This window comes from Pezoporus wallicus, unplaced genomic scaffold (genome assembly GCF_028554395.1).
Source record: "Pezoporus wallicus isolate ANWC-B61680 ecotype Strahan unplaced genomic scaffold, APGP_CSIRO_Pwel_v1 contig_6714, whole genome shotgun sequence".
Lineage (NCBI taxonomy): Eukaryota > Metazoa > Chordata > Aves > Psittaciformes > Psittacidae > Pezoporus > Pezoporus wallicus.
Genome location: NW_026637486.1, coordinates 804754 through 822712, shown reverse-complemented (window position 1 = coordinate 822712; position 17959 = coordinate 804754). Strand labels below are relative to the sequence as shown.

Below are 17959 nucleotides of genomic sequence, written 5' to 3'. Positions count from 1 at the left end.
AAGGCTAAGTAACAGCAGACAAAGGGACTACACAATGGATGTCCATCAGCTTTAATCTTTCCAAATATCACACAAAAATAGAAAGAGAAAAAAAGGCTTTAATGTAGTGTTCACAGTTTTAAGCACTAACAGACCCATTTTATAATCATCTCCAGGGGAAAAAAAAAAAAGGGGTAAAACAGAAATAGCACCATGTGCAGCTATCACAGTATAGCACAACTCCATTTGAACCTTCAGCTGCAGGTTTGATAGTGGCAGCTCCTTCTCCAGAGCACTTCCCTCCCAGAAGACTGACACCCAGTGCCATGGTGCAACTTTCCCCATGCCAACTCAAGCTAAATTTATGTAGACAAAAAGAAAAGGGAGAAGGGAAAGCAGAGTCTTGACTAAGGGGCTAAAAACTGCTCCGAGACAACGTTTTCTGGATTACATCAAAATTCTGATCTTTCCACATTATTTCCATGAACAACAGCCCAAGTTAATAGGACCTAAAAATACCCCAAACACATTTCTGGTTTTGCAAACAGCGTTTCATTCATGCATGTCTGCCTGGTGATGCATCATTACAATTGTAATGAGATAGCTGCCAACCCTGGAAGGGTGTAATGCTCAGTGTACTTGGAATGTTAAAGAGGGACTGAAGCCCTATATGAGATTAAACTGAGTTTCATTATATAGAATCAGAGAGAGATTAAGCCAGGCCTGGTGCTAGAAGTTACATGAGCTTCCCAAAGCATCCAGGGCCACAACCAGCCCTGCTTAAGATGTAATGCTTTGCCCAATACGTAACCATCAGTCCTTAGATCCCAGGAGTTCCGTTTCAGATCCCAGGATGGGTCAGGCATTCGGGTGGCAAGTGCATGCACTCACAGAGGCAGGCAGCATTGCTGCTTGAGATGAGATGTGCCACAAACAGGGAAAATAAACCAACCCTAAATTAAAGCGCTTCCAACACAACACAATTACACTACATAATGTTTACTTATCTTATACACACTCCAAGGGAAGATAAATGTCTAGTAAAAACCACAATCTGCTATTAAACAGCTATAAAATACTTTGCTGTCTTCCCATTTCAAAAGCTCCCATAGTATAAATAGTGGTCAAAAGTTCAGTGAACTGTCTTGTAGTCTGGTGCTCCATTCAAACCCTGCTATTTCCAGAGAGTCTCCTGACACCGTATCTAATTTCCAAAATGAATATGCTTTAATTTTCCTTCTTCATGCATTGTGCTTTTTCCTCATTTAAAACAGCAAGAGCCTCTGGCAGTAAAGGACATCACATTTCTGTGTGAGATGAAGCTTTTTTCCCCCTATATGAGGGAGAATGGCATGGGTCAAGGGAGAAAAAATGTATGCAAAAAACATCACACCCCACTGACCCCAGTATATTTTACATTACAATTTTGCCATTTCCAATATAGGTTCATTTTGCAGTGGACCATATCAGCCATATTTCAGGGTTTACAAAAAAAAAAAATATATATATAAAAATTCAGTACCTGGAGCATTGTCTGCATACAGCATGTCCTAACACAATATATGGATTGTCATATTAATGTGTAGTGTAGATTGCAGGGAACACACAAAGCATGCAGAGAATACTTATGCATGCCAGGGAGGCAGCCCAGGTGTACCTATCGTGGACTTGAATATACATTCAATTATATCTGCAGATAATATACAAGTGCATTTTTACATCTTAAAACCCAGACTGCTCTATGCTGCAGGTGAAACCTTTGGAATCAGAGGGATTTTCTTTGGGGAGGGGTTTTATGCCATACAAGCCTTGCTCCCCTGAGCCACTAAAGTGCCTGTAACAGGGCACCTGACACAGGTTCAGCCATTTAAGCTGAGGTTGCCATGCTTTCAGTGGGCAACACAAGTAGCTTTATCTCCTGGCATACATTAAAAGGCCTCCTTCCACCCGTTAGCACAGGCAGAGATAATTAACGCAGAGCCTGATTCAAAAGGCACGGAAAGTTCTAGGAGCAACTCAGTACTCTGCAGCCATCCTTTACCCTTCAGTGTTGTAATGGAGTTCAGCTGTGACCACAAGCTCGCAAATGAGTTTAGCTGGGACCCCTGAAGCCTGTGTTAACCCTGCTCTGAAAGTGCAGCCCTGGAAGAAAAGATTCACTTTTTGTTATCCCAACCCTGCTCCAGGACCAGACACACCAGGAAAAGGATAAAGCAGAAACCTGGGGCAATCCCCGTTTTAACCAGGGCTAAACCCCATGTACTCAACAGGAGCATTGCCTGACTGAAGACCATTAACAGTTTTGACTTCAGGTACTGCACAGACCATCATGCTCGCAGAACTAGCACGTCTCACCCTTACCAACAAAATCATCAGCCACTATTTTGACAGGAAATCAAAGAATCTGACTTTCTTAAGTATCAGTTCCCCCAAAACCTTGCTACTATCCACAGATGGTCAGCTAAGAGTCACGAGAGAGGCAATACATGCGTACAGGTATCCAAAGGTTAAACATGCCAAGAAAGCAGAACCATGTAACAGGAAATAAACATACACGTGGGTAAAGGGATTAAAAAGTAAAACAATTATTAGATTCTTGCCACAAAAAGACAAAACCACCATCTTTCACATCAAGCAACTACTCCACATTGCAATTGCCATGGAAAGGAGCAGCTTCAGGTCCTACAACCATGAAACTATCTCTGCTCTTCATCTCACCAAAATCTAAAGCACTGTCATGCTACAAAGCTGTAAATCTTCAGGAATAACACAAAGACTTACCCAAAATTCAGGATAGGCCAAGACAACGAATGACACCCATATGGCTGGATGGAGATATTCAGATGGAAGGTAAAGCAAGGTGCAATAGAGCTGTGTGCTGGGGGAGAAAACAGAAGCTCCAACTGCTGTGGAAAGAGCTCCACAGGTGCTTGGAATTTACTAATTAACTTCCTTCAGCTCATTGGTTATAATTGCTCTGCATTCATCCCAACCCTGACTCAGCATACCCTACATAGTGGTGTGGAGCTGCTTTGGGGGTTGATGGAGCTACCTTGGGTTATTTCAAAATCATGGCCAGGGCACTATAGGAAATGGTTCCTTTAATGAGGTAGCTGGGAAACTTCAGAGCCTGGAGATGGGAGGTGCTGGAAATGAACCTAAATGCAATTGCAAAAGCAGTGCTTTCTTGTTGCTATTTTAAATAGAAAGGGTAAAACATGCAATATTTTCTTCAGCTGTTAGCTCTCTTTAATGTCACAGGGAAGCATCCTCTTCCTTGCAAGCTGTGGACACGGGGCTCAACAGGTTTGCTTGCTTATTGTCAGCATGTACCTGAATTAGCTTTTAATAAAAGCCTTCGGAGAAAGGAAATCCCCTGCCTGAGACAAAACATTGGGAATCTGAGTGGTGGCCGCTGAGCCACTCAAGGTGGCCATCAGTTGCACCCCTGATGTATCCTGTTCCTTTCTCACCACAAATCCCCTCAGTGATGCTCTGCACAAGACCTGCTTTTCTATACGCAGTTACTGGATGGGAACCTTAAAGTGGTGTTTACACTTCCATAGTCTCAAGAATTTCAGTATGTCTCTGGCAAACATTGCTGTGTTTCAAGTGGCCAATTTGAGCAAACTAGATGTGGTTGAGGGCAGAACTTGGCCCTTCCTGTATTCATCTGGGGCTTTGAACTTGTCAAAATGAACCTTGATTTCATAAAATTAATAATAATAATAATAATAATAATAATAATAATAATAAAAATACTAATGTTCTCTTTGGCTTCAGAGCACCAGTTCCATCAAAGTACTGACTATTGGAAGTTCAACTGCTAATGGCAAGCTATCTTGAAAAGGGAGAAGTCTGGAAGCAAATTATGAGGGAAAGAATAGATATTAATCATTTTTAAAGTCATTCTGTCTCAGGCATTATTTTCCTTTTCTTTCATTATTCATGATGAGTTTTTTGCTTGAAGGCCAAGTGAATTCAGAGGGCCTGACCCATCCAAACACAACCATGACTGTCTGAACAATGCAGCCCAGCTGAGTCTATAGATAAAAAAAGAGTCCAAATGGAAACTAAGCCTTAAAAAAAAAAAGGTAATTTTAAACATTGGATCTACACACACACATGTAAATATAATTCTCCTTCTGATCAGTTTATTTCCCAGTGCTTGGTCCATGGTGTTCCTATTACATCCATCCTATTGGGGGTTCTGTGGTATGGGAGTCCCAACAAGCAACTCATTGCGTTTGCTGTTTCTCTCTGACCCTACCTCCGTGGCCTCCAAAGCCAGCTTGGTGGTGACAAGCCTCTTTCTGTCAAGGCAAGGCCTCTTACCTTTGCTTTTTTAGCTTAATTCCACAGCTAATGAAAACTCAGTAGCTTCACTCATAACTTGAGTAACCTGCACAGCCTTTTGCTGCTGCAGAACATGACCAGACACCATGAAGTGAGCCTAAAGCCATTTGCTGCTCCCTCTACTGAGAAATTAAAAGTCTCATAGGAAAATATCTCAATCCAGGAGAGGGTTTTTTTTTCCCCAGAACACTCCCTCAGGAAAGATTCCCATTTTGCATGTAGGGAGCACCAGGCAGACATTAGGACACAGATGGACAATGTGTCCGTGGCAAATTGCTCTTACCCAAAGGATGACGGGGGCCAGAAAGAAGCTTTCAAAGCAGAAGCAATGACAATTCATGGACCCATTTTCTCCTTCTTCAGTAATTCTCAGCACCCCCAAGTAGCCCCATCCTTGCATGCTGCCTATGAAAAATGGCAGTTCAAAGTTCCCTTTGCTTCAGGGAAAAATAACCCTACAACACTGCTTTGGTGAATGTGTATTTGTAACCATGTTCCTTGGAAGACAGGAGCTTGCAATGGAATATCTTTGGCAAACTTAAAAGTACCTGGTGTACTTTGCCTACCCTGAAATGCACTCACCAACACGTATCCTCTCTCAGACTCCACAGATGTGTGCATCTGCAGAGTACGGTGTTAATAATGAATGTAGTCGTATAAACCCCTCAGTACACAAATACACAGACAGAGCTTCACATTTTGCCTGCTTCTCTGCAACAAATACCCAAACTGAAACAAATTTAACGAGATACACTACACAAATCTGCAGACAGAAGTTGTATCAAAATTTCAACTATCTTCAGCAAGAAAGCGCTTCTATTTACAGTAACGCTGGCAGCATATACTGTAGCTAGGCAGCCACATTTATTTTCAATTATCATTTTTGCCTTTTTATACAGCATAATGAAATGCCTGGTAAATTATACATTTTTGTAAAACACAAACTTGTCTCTTTATTTGCAGCTCAAGTCTTGCAGTATCGTTTTGTCTGCATTAGTTCTAGCTCTTTTATGAGAGGCCAACTACTTTTCTTAGCTGTAATACACAGCGTGTGATATCTTACTTGCCAGTTCTCGCTGAGACGCAGCAAAGTGACCATGTCCAAAGCTCAGACCTTCAGAGAAAAGGGTGAAGAGTCTCAGCACCCAGTTTTGCCCTAACATCACCCATACCCATTTGCTTCATCTTCAAGATTTTCAACCCATCCCCTGCTAAACAAAAGCAGATTTTTTTTTTTTTTGGGGGGGGGGGGGGGGGGAATGTGTACAGCTGCTCCCCCCAGTTTCCCTTTAGAAAGATGCTCTCATGGCAGATGGATCTCAATATGCTGTCTCCCAAATCTTAAGCAACTCTGAAAATATAAAGTTCACTTATACCAATGGGCCATATATATCTATACCTCTCAATTCTCTGTCTTTTTAACTGGCACTTTGAACTAGTGAACACCTCTTTAATCTTGCCCCATTATCATCCTAATAGTACCTCCTGATATTCATAAATGTCTAGCAAGACTTTCAGCTATTTGGTATGAAGAAGAAATATCCAGCTAAATTGAGAAGATTACCACATCACCACATAAATCAGTGACAGGCTGCGTGTTATTACAGTTGATTTTTGTTGACAGTTGGCTGTAGGCAGTTGTGTTTCAAATGCCTTTTTTCACTGGGAAATTAAACAAAATTCCATGCAAAATACAGCCCTCCAGTTCAAAAACTGTAAATCCAAAATTAGCATTTCATACTTTAAAAGGTAGCACGGCACAATTTTCCGTTGAAAGATCAGTACAGTTGTCACAAATGGGTGTTTCACACATGACACTAATGCTACCGATGCCTTTTAAGAAAGCCACCTTTCTCTGATATTATTTTCTTCTCCTAATAATCTGCATACACTATAGTTCATCCCTATGGAACAGAAAGAGAGCTCACTTACTTATCTCTCGTATGGGAGCATTATGCTTTCAGCAATTCAGACAGATAGGCTGGATGGGAGGGGGGAGGGTTGCCAAATCCTCCGTGATAAGAGGGAACGAATTGTGGCCAGCGAAAGGTTAATCTTCCCTCTCCAAGTCCCTCCTTCTGTCTCAGCATAACCTGGAGAGCAAAGAAAAAGAGAGACTTAAGAAGTGAAAAGACTCCGGCACAAAACCCTGTTCCTACTGGATCGTGTAGCACTTCACATACAATGGCCACGCATGACCTAATTAACAAAAAGCTGTTGCTAAAAGTCAGGCAAGCAGCTTGGGTGATAACAGAGAGGACCAGAACTTGCGAAGGAGTTTCTGCTTCCAGCAGCTGCTGATCTGCCTTTTCTTGGCTCGGATATTGCCTGCTGCTAAGCTAATTTTTTCAGGACTCTGGTGTCAGCAAGTTGTTGGGACAGAGCTCCTTCCCCTTCTTCTCAAGGCAGGTCCCTGACATCAGCTCTGTCTTGGACCTGGCTTGGAGACCACGGCCATGAGCAGTGTACAGTTTTGGCTGTATATGACGCAGCATGTTGAGGTAGAAAACTGGGATGCTTACTCCTGGGCACAGGGACAGACATATAACGCAGTTTGTCAGCCAGAAGATGTTAGGCAAGTCTTCACGCAAATACTTTGCTGGCAGCTGACTGGCTTCTGGCAATGGAGACTCCAACTTCCTCTGGCTTGAAAACCAAATCACCAGCCAATTGCATCTGGTTCATTTTCCCCCTGTGTCCAAGGGCAAAGGTGTAAGGCCATAGGGATGATGGCCTGTGTTAAGGTTTGTCCTGTCTCCCAGCCCTGTCCTTAGAGGGCAGCTGAGGACGGAGAATCCATCTGGTTGATCTTTGACCTGGGTTATCCCACTGCTTGTAACTGAGTGGAAAATATGTTAGCAGTAGTCAGTGCAGATAAAATTAAGTATTTCAGTCAATACTGAAATGGCTTTGTTTGACTTCATTTTAAACAGCCGCCTCTCTCACGGCTGGGTCAAGGTTTAGCTTTTACAGCACATGCCAAACCTTTCCCTGGCTTAGCTGTGCTGACAGAACCAGACAAGATGTCCATGACAGCCTAGCCCAAATCATCCATGACTTTTGTGTATGCCACCCATACAGAAAAGCTCTTGAAGCTCTACTAACGGTTAGATTTGCACCTTATTACAGGCAATGACTCCATGAATTGAGACTAATGATAAAAGTAAGGTACTGGTTGCTTACCAGTTGCTCTGCTGGGGAAAAAGGGCCTGGCCAAGGAGGGTGGAAAACAGCAGCATGAGAGAAAAGAGTGAAGATGATGGAGCAATCCTGTGTTGTCTACTGAAGAGAGGTTGGCAACAGGCCTAAGCTTTACTGTTGAGTGAGCTGCAGCCTATACAGAGTGATTGAACAGTTTAAGGTAGCACTTTCTTAATACATGGAAACATTTATATTTAAGACCTGTATGGAGCATTATAAATGCCACTGTGTTCTCTTCTAACTCTTTGTGCACGTGTAATATCTTAGAATCTCATTTCTGATTAGTATTTCTTGTGAATTTTCAAACACACAAGAGGTGACCTCCCATGTCTGCTTGGGACCAGCTGCTCAGGAAAACCAGGCAGTAAGACACAGACAAAACCTCATGGTCCACAGGGGAAACACAATTTCCCAATCAAAAAATGCCCAACACAAACAGAAAGCACCAAAAACAAAAGCAGGTTTTAAGCACAAAGCTGCCCGTTCTGATAAAGATGGGAAACCAAAGTGCACGATCACCAGGGAGAAGAAGCAGAGCTGGATGAGATATTATTGCCAAGAATAACACTTGAGACTGTGTGTGACAAGGACTGCAACTGCAGGCAGAAGGTGACTCAGCTTGCATACACAGGCAGATATTTTCTGTCACATGAAAAGCCTGGAAAACATGTCATCTACCTGTCCCTTCAGAGATAAGACAGGTTGCTCACTCCATGGTACAGGGGAGTCCTCCTCCAGGTCTGCAAAGGAGAACACAGAAAGGCTGATCAAGATGAGGAAGATTTGGAGGCACATTCTCAAATACAGAAAGGTACTGCAGGTGCCAGGATATAATGGAGACACAAGAGCTTTGCTTGAGGAGGAGCCCAGTGGCAAAGCCCAGCTACAGCATAGCAAATGCTGCGCCAAGGCATCAAACAGCCCTGCAAAAGAAGTCAACAAACTCACACAAAGAACATGTCGACAGCTGAAATTCTCTTTAAATAGAGAAGATGAGGCAATGGAGTAGGCAAAGGAAAGGAAGAGCAGGAAGCCTGGCCGGCAGTCATAGAGGAGCAGGTCGCTCCAAAGAGCCTGCGCAGCTTTAGAAACAGAAAGTCTTCTCCTGCTGTTCCCTGACATGCAATTCTTCAAGACTTTTGGGTTTGGCATCGCTACAGACATTGTGTAAAGGGGAGAGCCACGGGGTTTGTTGTTTCAGCCACCATAAAGGGCGCAAGGAGCCCCTCTGCTCATCGGGCGTCACTTTGTGTGCAGCCCAGGTGATTGCATCTCAACAGCAACTTTTGAACCCAGTAATATGTGATGAAATCACAGTGCTGCTTTCACGGAGATATCCGGCTTCGACTGGGAGATCGCGCTCAGCTTGAGATCCTAAGCCCAGGGATGTCATCAGAACAAGTCAATTATTCCACAAATGAAGGGGAATACTGTACAAATTTTAGCTGAACTAAGTAGAGAAGAGAAATAAATCTGCAAACCATCAAATGCTGCGTCTGTTTGTAATTATTATCATGCAAGAAATATAATGTTAGTTGAGCAACATAATTCTTTTTGTGTTTAGGGATTTCCCACTTTACATCTTTTTGCCTACAGATCTAGATCTCCAGAGCAGATCTTGAGATTTTTTTCCTGGTGCTGCATATAAATGCCTCTTGACAAGAATTATTTTCCTTCCAAAGCATTGTTCATGTGGCTGTATTTAAAAATGCAGCTCAAATGCTCTTCTTCAGTTTGTTCTTACAAGTTGTGAGTAATACCCAGAATCATTCACATGGAGAGAGCTGTGCTCCTGACAGGAGTCTTGAAACAACTTCAGCTGGCTTTCTCTCACAAGGCTTGAGTATTGCTGTCTCTACTGACTCCAGGCTCCTCACTATTAGGAGCTGAAGCTGGGTTTAACTGCTGGCCAAATAATAGAGGTATGCAGGCTCAATGCACTGTCTTCAGTTGAGGTGCCCAGAAAACTCTACAGGAAAAAAAAAATAGATTCATAAAATATCCTAAGGGATACAAGAATCGGAGCTGAAATTTAGTATTTTCCAACTGCTCTCACCCTTCCTCCTGGGATTGCCGTTGATCTTTGATCACTTCCCTCATTTACAAACGCTGTCATCTCTTCATTCTCCTCCTACTCCGTATCATTAATACAAATCTGGAAACAATGGCTTTCTCCCTGCTAAAACATTGCAACATCGCACTATTTGTTTCCTCTTCTAAAACGGAACATTCATTACAACCCATATCCCCAAAAGAATTTTATCACTTGAAACCTGTTTGCAGTGAATCTAAAGTAGCTGGGAAATCATCTTCACAGGAATTCCTGCGTACGCTGGAGCCAACTTCTCCTGGAAGCCCAATAAAGTGCCGGGTCCCTCTGCAGGCAATATCTATTTTTCTTCTTTCTGATACAGCCTCCAGCAGTAACCCCTGCAGCTGTGCACGATCCATTTTTTCTGCTGCTGAGATTCACTGCTCAGCTACGTTAGCTCTTGTACCCACTTCATCCTGGAGAGTTGTGATAATTACCTCCTTGCTTCAGCCTTCCCACCACCTCCATGCTTATCGCAGAGGTCAGCTTTTCTTTTATCTCTCCTATAACCAACTCATTATTTGCTGCTTTCTCTTGCAAGGGACAGGCTACTGCTCCCTGGGTCCTGCCCCATTCCGTTTTTTGTGGTGTTTGTGCACCTCATTTGAATACTTCTTCCCAGAAGGACATCTCTCAGCGCTTGGATGTAGGATTTTACTTTGTTTTCCATGGTCCCCAGCTTCAGAGGGTTGGGGTGAACACTGACCAATGTGATGGAGTATCACCAAAATACACAGACCTGCTGTTTGAGAGCTGTGTGAGCAGGGATTTTCCCAAAAGATCTGGGCAGCCATTAGGATTGTGGAAGGATTTTTGTAATAAACTAAATAGGTGTAACACATTCACTGCTTTTTACTTCAGGAAGGTGATGCAACCTAATAGGCAGTGTTAAAGTGTATTAAAGGCAAGGCTTGGGACCCAGATTGCCTAAGTGCTGATGGAAAAGAAACGCTGAATATAAACCAAAACACTGCAGAAAACACCGAATACTGCTAATGGTAAAGGTAGCTATGGCTATGCAATATTTACCATTGAGGAAGCCCGGACCAGGTCTTCCCTTTGAACTAGTCACAGTCAAGAATAAATCCCAATGTCAGTAGATGCATGGGTGGAAATTCAAAGTTTATGAAAGGGCAACCACCCCTCACTGTTCTACAAGTCACTGAACTATCTAAATACCATCTGAGACCTTAAAAGAGATGCAGGTGATCAAACTCTGGGCTTACACACAGAATAAAGGAAGACTTTTTCTTGGGACATATTATGTCATGAAATAGCAGCAAGTTCTGGACTACTGAGGTGAGAGTATTAAGGACTGGAAAGCACAAGCAGAACTGGGCTTACTAAAATCATCCTAAGAGTGTGTCTGACAAATTGTCACCAAAGCCCTGTGAGAGGAGTGTAGACAGGGAAACTTTTGCAGAGATACTAATGACACTGCGGCTGCCAGGGGCTTTCAGCGGATATTGTGTGCCCGCTTCCCCATTTGAACACGTGACTCTTCATGTAAAACAGGAGATCTTCATGTTTTTAAATAACACAGCCACTCTTGTAAAGTATTTCCTTTGCTTAGGTGAACTAGCCATGGAGCAGCGGTGATGCTGTCTGGAAATACAGGCATTTTCTGGATATACAGGTGTTTCCAGCTTTTCAACACACATCAGTGCAATGCAGCTGAACCTCCTAATCGATTATAATTCACTGTAATATGAACAGTAAGACTGACCATACACACACACAAAGAAAGCAATTCTTTGCTGTTGGTTAATGCTAGCAGGAAGCCCACACAGGCTGAGTGGATACAGGATCAGGACCAAAGACATGGTAGAATGGCTTCATCCTGAGTCCACCAATTCAGCAGACAAGGTACAGTCTATTCCCACATCTGCCATCCCAATAACCTTGAGCCACTTTGCTTTCTGTTTTTCTCCTCCCACCATTGTCTATTTAAACCTGAATCTCTGCAATATGGCAAATGTTTTTCTTCAATGGGGTGTGCATGCTTCTGGCCACGGTGGGACCTGTGTCTTGGCTGGGACCTTGGGGTACCACAGTAAGAAATCAAGCAGAATCATAGAATCATAGAATGGTTTGAGTTAGAAGAGACCTTCAAAGCTCATCTGGTCCAACCCCCAGGCAATGAGGAGGGACACCTTCAACTAGTTCGGGTTGCCTAGAACCGCATCCAGCCTGGCCTTGAATGCCTTCAAGGATGGTGCATCCACCACCTTTCTGGGCAGTCTGTGCCAGTGTTTTACTACCCTCATTGTATAGAACTTTTTCCTCATATCCAGCCTGAATCCCCCTCTTTTAGTTGAAAACCACCATCCTATCACAACAAGCCCTGCTAAAAAGACTCTCCCCATCTTTCTGGCAGCTGAGAGGCAGCACTGCTTGACCTCAGCAGAAACCTGATTTCAGAGGTGGCTTCTTTTAATCCAAGAAAGCAAAATACACTTGCGCATCCTCCAAGTTCGAGCATCCTTTGCTATCTCCATATTTTAAGAGGAGTGAAAAGGCAGCCTTGTGGTACCATGATGGGGAATTTGGGCTTTACAAATTACCCTATTTCTTTGTCCAAGAGAGCAGGTTGGGGCCATCTATTCACAAAGGTCTATGAGCACAGCAGCTGCCTCTCACTTCTCATTTTGCTTTTAGAAAACAAACTCTAGACCACACAATGCCACACATTAACATGTGTCGGAGTCTCCTGAGCCCAGTGGGACCTCAACCACTGCCACTTGAGTAGCAGACAGACACCAAAAAAGTCTAAAGAGCTACCGGGGCTTGCGATGTCCTCTCTGTGTCCGACACCTGCAACACAGAGCCTGGTGGAAACCCCCGTGGCCAGCTTGGAAGCATGGCCAGCAGCCCCAGCAGCAGGTCTGCTGCTGCATCCTGTCCCTGCTCAACCGCACCATGGAGGGGATATTCAGGGCCAGCTCTTAAGGACAAAACATTCCAAGCATAAACATCTCCCTGCATACATCCCATAGGGCAAGTCGTGCCAAAGCAGTGTGAACTGCCCCACAGCCATCAGCAGCAGGGATGCAACAGGAGATGTAGCTCATTGTTTCTTGCAGGCAGAGCTGTCAGCCATGTGCCCAGAGGAAGAGCACAACCCACCAAGCTCCTGCCTGTGGCTGGGGACAGCTGAGCTCCAGCCTGGCCAGGATGCTCCTATGGTGCTCCTTCCTCCTGTGCCTCATGTCTGGGGGCTCCACCGCTGCACGCAGCACACTGGCAGGGCCCCATCATACCACTATTTATATTTGACATGGGTGGACATGACGAAGCCCCACTTCTCCCCCATGTACTGCTGACTTTATACCTGTTTCCGCCTCCGAAACGTGCGGCTGCCCTGCGGATGTGAGCAGGGTGTGTGTTCAACTTCTCATCTGAACTATTTGCATGAGCAGCCGGTTTCCTCTCTGCCCCGCTGGGGAGAGAAGGATCTCTCTCTCACTTCTCTATTTTGGCGTGATCTATAGAAGAAAGTTCAAAAGGGCAGGAATGAGGGGCTGACATCCTGATGCTTCGACTCGCCCTCATGAAAAGTTATTGGTGTCAGTACAGCTACAGCTGCTAGCTTCCCCCCGTCCTCTTTAATTTCTGTTCCTTTGCCACACTTGACAATAAACAATAATGAGTTTTACATTCCCTCACTAACTACTTTATGTCCCACACTCACAGGAAAACATATACACACCCATATATTCATACACATACACCACATGCAGTTTATCAGTTAACTTCTGGGGGGGAAAAATGATATATCTACTCTGAAGATATGTGTAAGTTGTGGCCTTCAGCCTTACTGGCTCTTACAAAGCCATAGATGACAGATATTGTGATAGCTTTTACTGAATTAAAAACTTCAGTGCTGAAGAGCTTTTTCTTCCTCATTTTGTGCCAAAGACCACGGTTTGCACTCTACATTTTTAATCCCAATGAAAGTTGTGTTATGCGTGGTACCTTAAATCCCCCATTCTCCAGCACAGAGCAATCTGTCTCTGTGTATCACACTCCCAGCCTGCACGTCTGAGTACCCATAAAGAGACTGCCAAGTAAAATGTTGTGAACGCTGCTCTCCATTCTCACTCACTAAAACTTTGTTGAATTTGCCTAGTTTTACACCTATTATAGCTCAAAGACTGTTTTCTTCTCCCCTGCAGGGCTGCGGAAGCAGCAAAAGTAGCGGAGAAGGAAAATCTTCAGACCAGCTCACCACTTTCTCCCTTTAAACAGCTCAACAGAAGTACTGAGGCCTCAAAGTCTCATTTTTCTCTGGTTTTGCTTTTCTTAATGCCTGGCTACTACAACTCAAAGTGCCTCATCTGCATCAGCAGCTTTAGCCGCAGTGATAATGCAGATTTCCAGGCAAGATACCCGGAGTGAGCCTTCTGTGTGGTTTTAATTCTGACACCAAGAGTACAGGAAATTTTAATCTAATGATTGACTTCATTCTCGTTTGAGTTTTCATTTTCTCCAAATGGCAGGAGGGAAAAAAAAAAAAAGAAAAAAAATGGGAGAAAAGAAAAAAGAAACACAATTTTTATTGCATGGAAAACGCCTGAGGCAAATGAACTAAATTCAGCACTAACTTGCAAAGGCAGATTTTAAAGTTGCAAAATCAAGGCATAATTTGGCCCAATATTTTGTTTCTGTGTTTGGCTCAGTGGAGAAACCAGGACATGTTTTTTCCTGCCTGGGAATTATTGTTAAAATGAAAAATGACTTTTCATAGACAGAAAAGTATCATTGCTGCAAGCAAGCATGAACAATGCTAAATCTTGGTCATGCGTAAAACCCAAGATGTGGCCAAAAAAGAGCTTTTCTGAGAACGTTGGCAATCCCTGCTGGAAAGTTGTGTGATTCCCTGCGCCAGCTCGCTTTACCAGCGCCTTCTGTGGAAATTGCTCTCCTTGAAACAGCATCTACCTAATTTGTAGCAGTTAATAACTAACGGCCCATAATTTTAAATCCCAGCAACACTTTGCTAGTTCCTGCTTTTAATTAAACCTGACTCATAACGATGCGGGAAGTGGAGATTCCATAGGTGTGATGCTGGAGCTGCAGCCTGTGATGAGCAGGGCCAGCAGCGGTGGTGTTATCCCATGTGTGCTGGGGTGGGCACGCCTGGCAGGACCCCCATCCTCTTCTCTTAAGTATGCATATTAATTCAGAGTCCTGTCAATCAGGGCTCGTTACTATGGTAATGGTGGGCTTAAACTAATCAAGAGCCACTCACCCCTCCGTGCGAGTATGGGTGAAGTCCATGGTCAGAATCCAGCCATATAGCTCCCCTGGACCAAAAAAGCAGGAAAGGCATGTGATAGGGAGCTAATGACACATTAGAAATGCATGTTAATTAATGAGGGTTTTAAAATCATAGCTTTTTCTTGCAGCATAAGTAGTGTGCATGTGACAGAAGGGCTGGTCACAGGTGGAGTAGGCAGCTACCACCTCCTCACTGCCTGGCACGGCCACTACTTCTGCCTCTGCAACCCCTACACAGCCTCCATCAAGGCCAGGAAACAAAACGTCCCCTATGTTATAACGCATCCTGAATACACTGTGTAACAGCAGCTTGGACATCATTCAGGCATTAAACCAGAGATTTTCATAGGCCTAAAGCAGTTCTGTGCATCTTACTACCAATTTGAACCTCTGTGTAAGAAAATCCAGAGCAGTTTTGACCAAAGGTCCGTGGCCATCAAACTTCCATCTCTCAGGAGGCGGCCGAGATTTGGCATGCAGAGTCTTGAGGCAATTCTCTATCTGCTCCTGAATTTGTTTTGCAATTGCAGTATGTCTCTGTCCATGTGCCATTAAGAGCTCAATTCTTTTATTCGCCCCCCCCGCCTCGCCTTTTTAAAACATCATGTTTATGCAAGTGGACAGGAGGCTCTCATATCTGGGTCACACGTTTGCTGGAGGTCATTGAAAGGCTACAAAATGGAGCATGCCTAATTCTGCTATTTCAGAAGTTTTCTCACATGTACTCAAGACAATTATGCCTATTAAAAGAGTTCATTAAATTGCAGAAATCCTTTGAAATTCTGACATACCAAAAAAATTATGCTTAACTCCTTCCGTTTCTTCTAACGCCTCCTATAACTGCTCTAATCCGAGGAGGTGCTGGGGACTGGAGCATGTATTAAGCATGTCCTGTCTCCGTTGCAAGCTGAATAAACTAAATAAACAAAACAGAGCGCCGAGGTCCATCAAGTGACCTTTTGCAGCATCACTGTCATTGGCCCAAGTGCCACTCTACTGAGGATAATTTAGAGACATGGGATAAATGTCACCGAAGCTCTTTAAGAGCTGTGGGGTTTGTGACAGGATGGGACACATGAGGCTTTTCCAGGTCCAAGAACTGGCTCTGTGATGAGCCAGGGATGCAGTAGGAAAGCAAAGGCAGGCTCCATGGGTCCTTGTTGTCAACTCCTCTACACTGCTCTGGGGCTGCTTCATGGGATGTCCTGATCTCTGCCTTCCCCAAGGAGCATGGAGACTGTAGAAGGACATTTCTTAGGCTAAGCCACACATGGAGAAAGAGAGCACAGCTGAGCTGTGGAGCACAGGAGGAACCACCCTATTGGGAAATAGCTTTTCCCCACAAAGCAATGTCCTGATCCTCAAAGGTGCTGAGCATCAATAACTGCCTCATGAATAAACAGGAGCTGTGTTGTGCCCAATCATTGCAATTACATCCCACAAATCCCTAGGTGCCTCACACTAACTTGTGAATACTTCCTTGTAAATAGCTCAATACATCAATACACCAAACAAAAATTAATACTTTTTTATTGCAATGTTTATAATACACAAGTTAATCCTATCCCCAGGTCATGGGATTGGTTTGGCATCAGAAAGTTCTATGAACCCACAAAAACACTATAACATATTGCTTAGGGTAGCATGCCTCTGAGCAGCACTGTCACTGCTGGGCAACTGTATATCCACTGCAGCAATTTGGAAATTAAAATGTACACAAGATGATAGCTCATTAAGAAGTGTTTCTTTTTTGGTGGGTAAGAGAGCATTTATCATAGTTGGCCCACACCAACAATCAGCTTTGGACAGAAGCCACCTTTCCTAATGAACGGGAGGGAAGAGTTTTTAATCTCTCCGAGATCTCTTATCAATTGATTTTGGATGATGTATGGTAGGTTTTATTCTCCAAGAATTACAATACTCCTCAAGTGCCAGAAGAGGCCCAATATTACTTATTTTTTTGTACAGCTCTGTCTCCTGACACTGTCATTTCATCTTGACACCAGAGTGGTCTCCCTGCAGACCCTCTGCTATTGTCTCCCATTATCCTTGTCTCCCTGGACTCACATTGTCCTGCCTTGCCTGTGATCACACTAACTCAGATTTAAACAAACGGGGGGGGAAAAATCAACCAGCTTTGATTAAATTTTAGGCACAAAATATTAAACAAGATGGTTGGCAACGCTATGCTTGCTGATACTGTGAGAATTAACTCACATGAAGCCCTTGAAGGCTACCTGCATATGCTGGCAGCCAGAAGGCATTATATTGGCATTGAAGAGAAAGAGCCTTTGATCAGGTCCTCAGGAAATACTTCCTCTGCCTTCCTGAAGTGTAACTTCAGGCCAGGCTCTGCCAAGGCCACTTCACTCTTTTGTGCATCCCCTTGAGCTCACTGGTGAATGAGCTGAAATCTGCTCTGTTTCCTTTTCTAGGTGGCATGTGTCAAGGATCCCTACGATCACTTTTATCTAAAGAGCTCCTTGCAGGAGCCCGGTGTGTCAGTGGTCACGAAAGAGCATAGCTGGAATATAACACTATTTTACACCCTCTGGGTCAGACAATTAACTGGGGCCCATCAGCAGCTCTGTCTGGAGTCTCAGGGCTGGATCTGGAGCAATAGCAGAGATGCCAGGTCTCCCTCAGGAAAGGGGAAAGATGAATCTTCTCATGGGACTCACCCATGAAAGGAGGGAGAGAAGTTGAATAAAGCAATACACTTTGCTGCTTCTACCATTCTTTTGAGACTTGCTCTCGATGGAAAGCTGCCGAAGCACTGTTGTGCCATGTGCTTAGAAGGACAGCAGTGGATACTTTAAGGGGCCTGGGTGGATGGAAGCTCTCTGTAGCACACCTCCTAAATCCTCCCAAATTACTCACAAAAATCTAACTAAGGTTCAGTCCAGCTTCCTCATAAGCCAAGAGAAATTATGTGACCAATGCTGTTGGACATATCGTTAGGTCCTTGAACTGGTCCTACCAGCTTTCCCAACATCAACCACCAAGGATTTGGTTCCAGGTTAAAGCAATGAGCAAGGGAATAGCAGAAAA

General features: G+C 43.9%; 1 long non-coding RNA gene across 1 annotated transcript in view; it reads right to left on the bottom strand.

Moving 5' to 3' along the window:
* Positions 1 to 2800, bottom strand: part of LOC130597331 (uncharacterized) — a 59264-nt gene extending 56464 nt beyond the window's left edge. The window contains exon 1 of the long non-coding RNA XR_008971730.1: positions 2761 to 2800. This is a non-coding gene — a long non-coding RNA (uncharacterized LOC130597331). The remainder of the gene's footprint in view (positions 1 to 2760) is intronic.
* Between the last annotated feature and the right edge of the window lie 15159 nt (positions 2801 to 17959).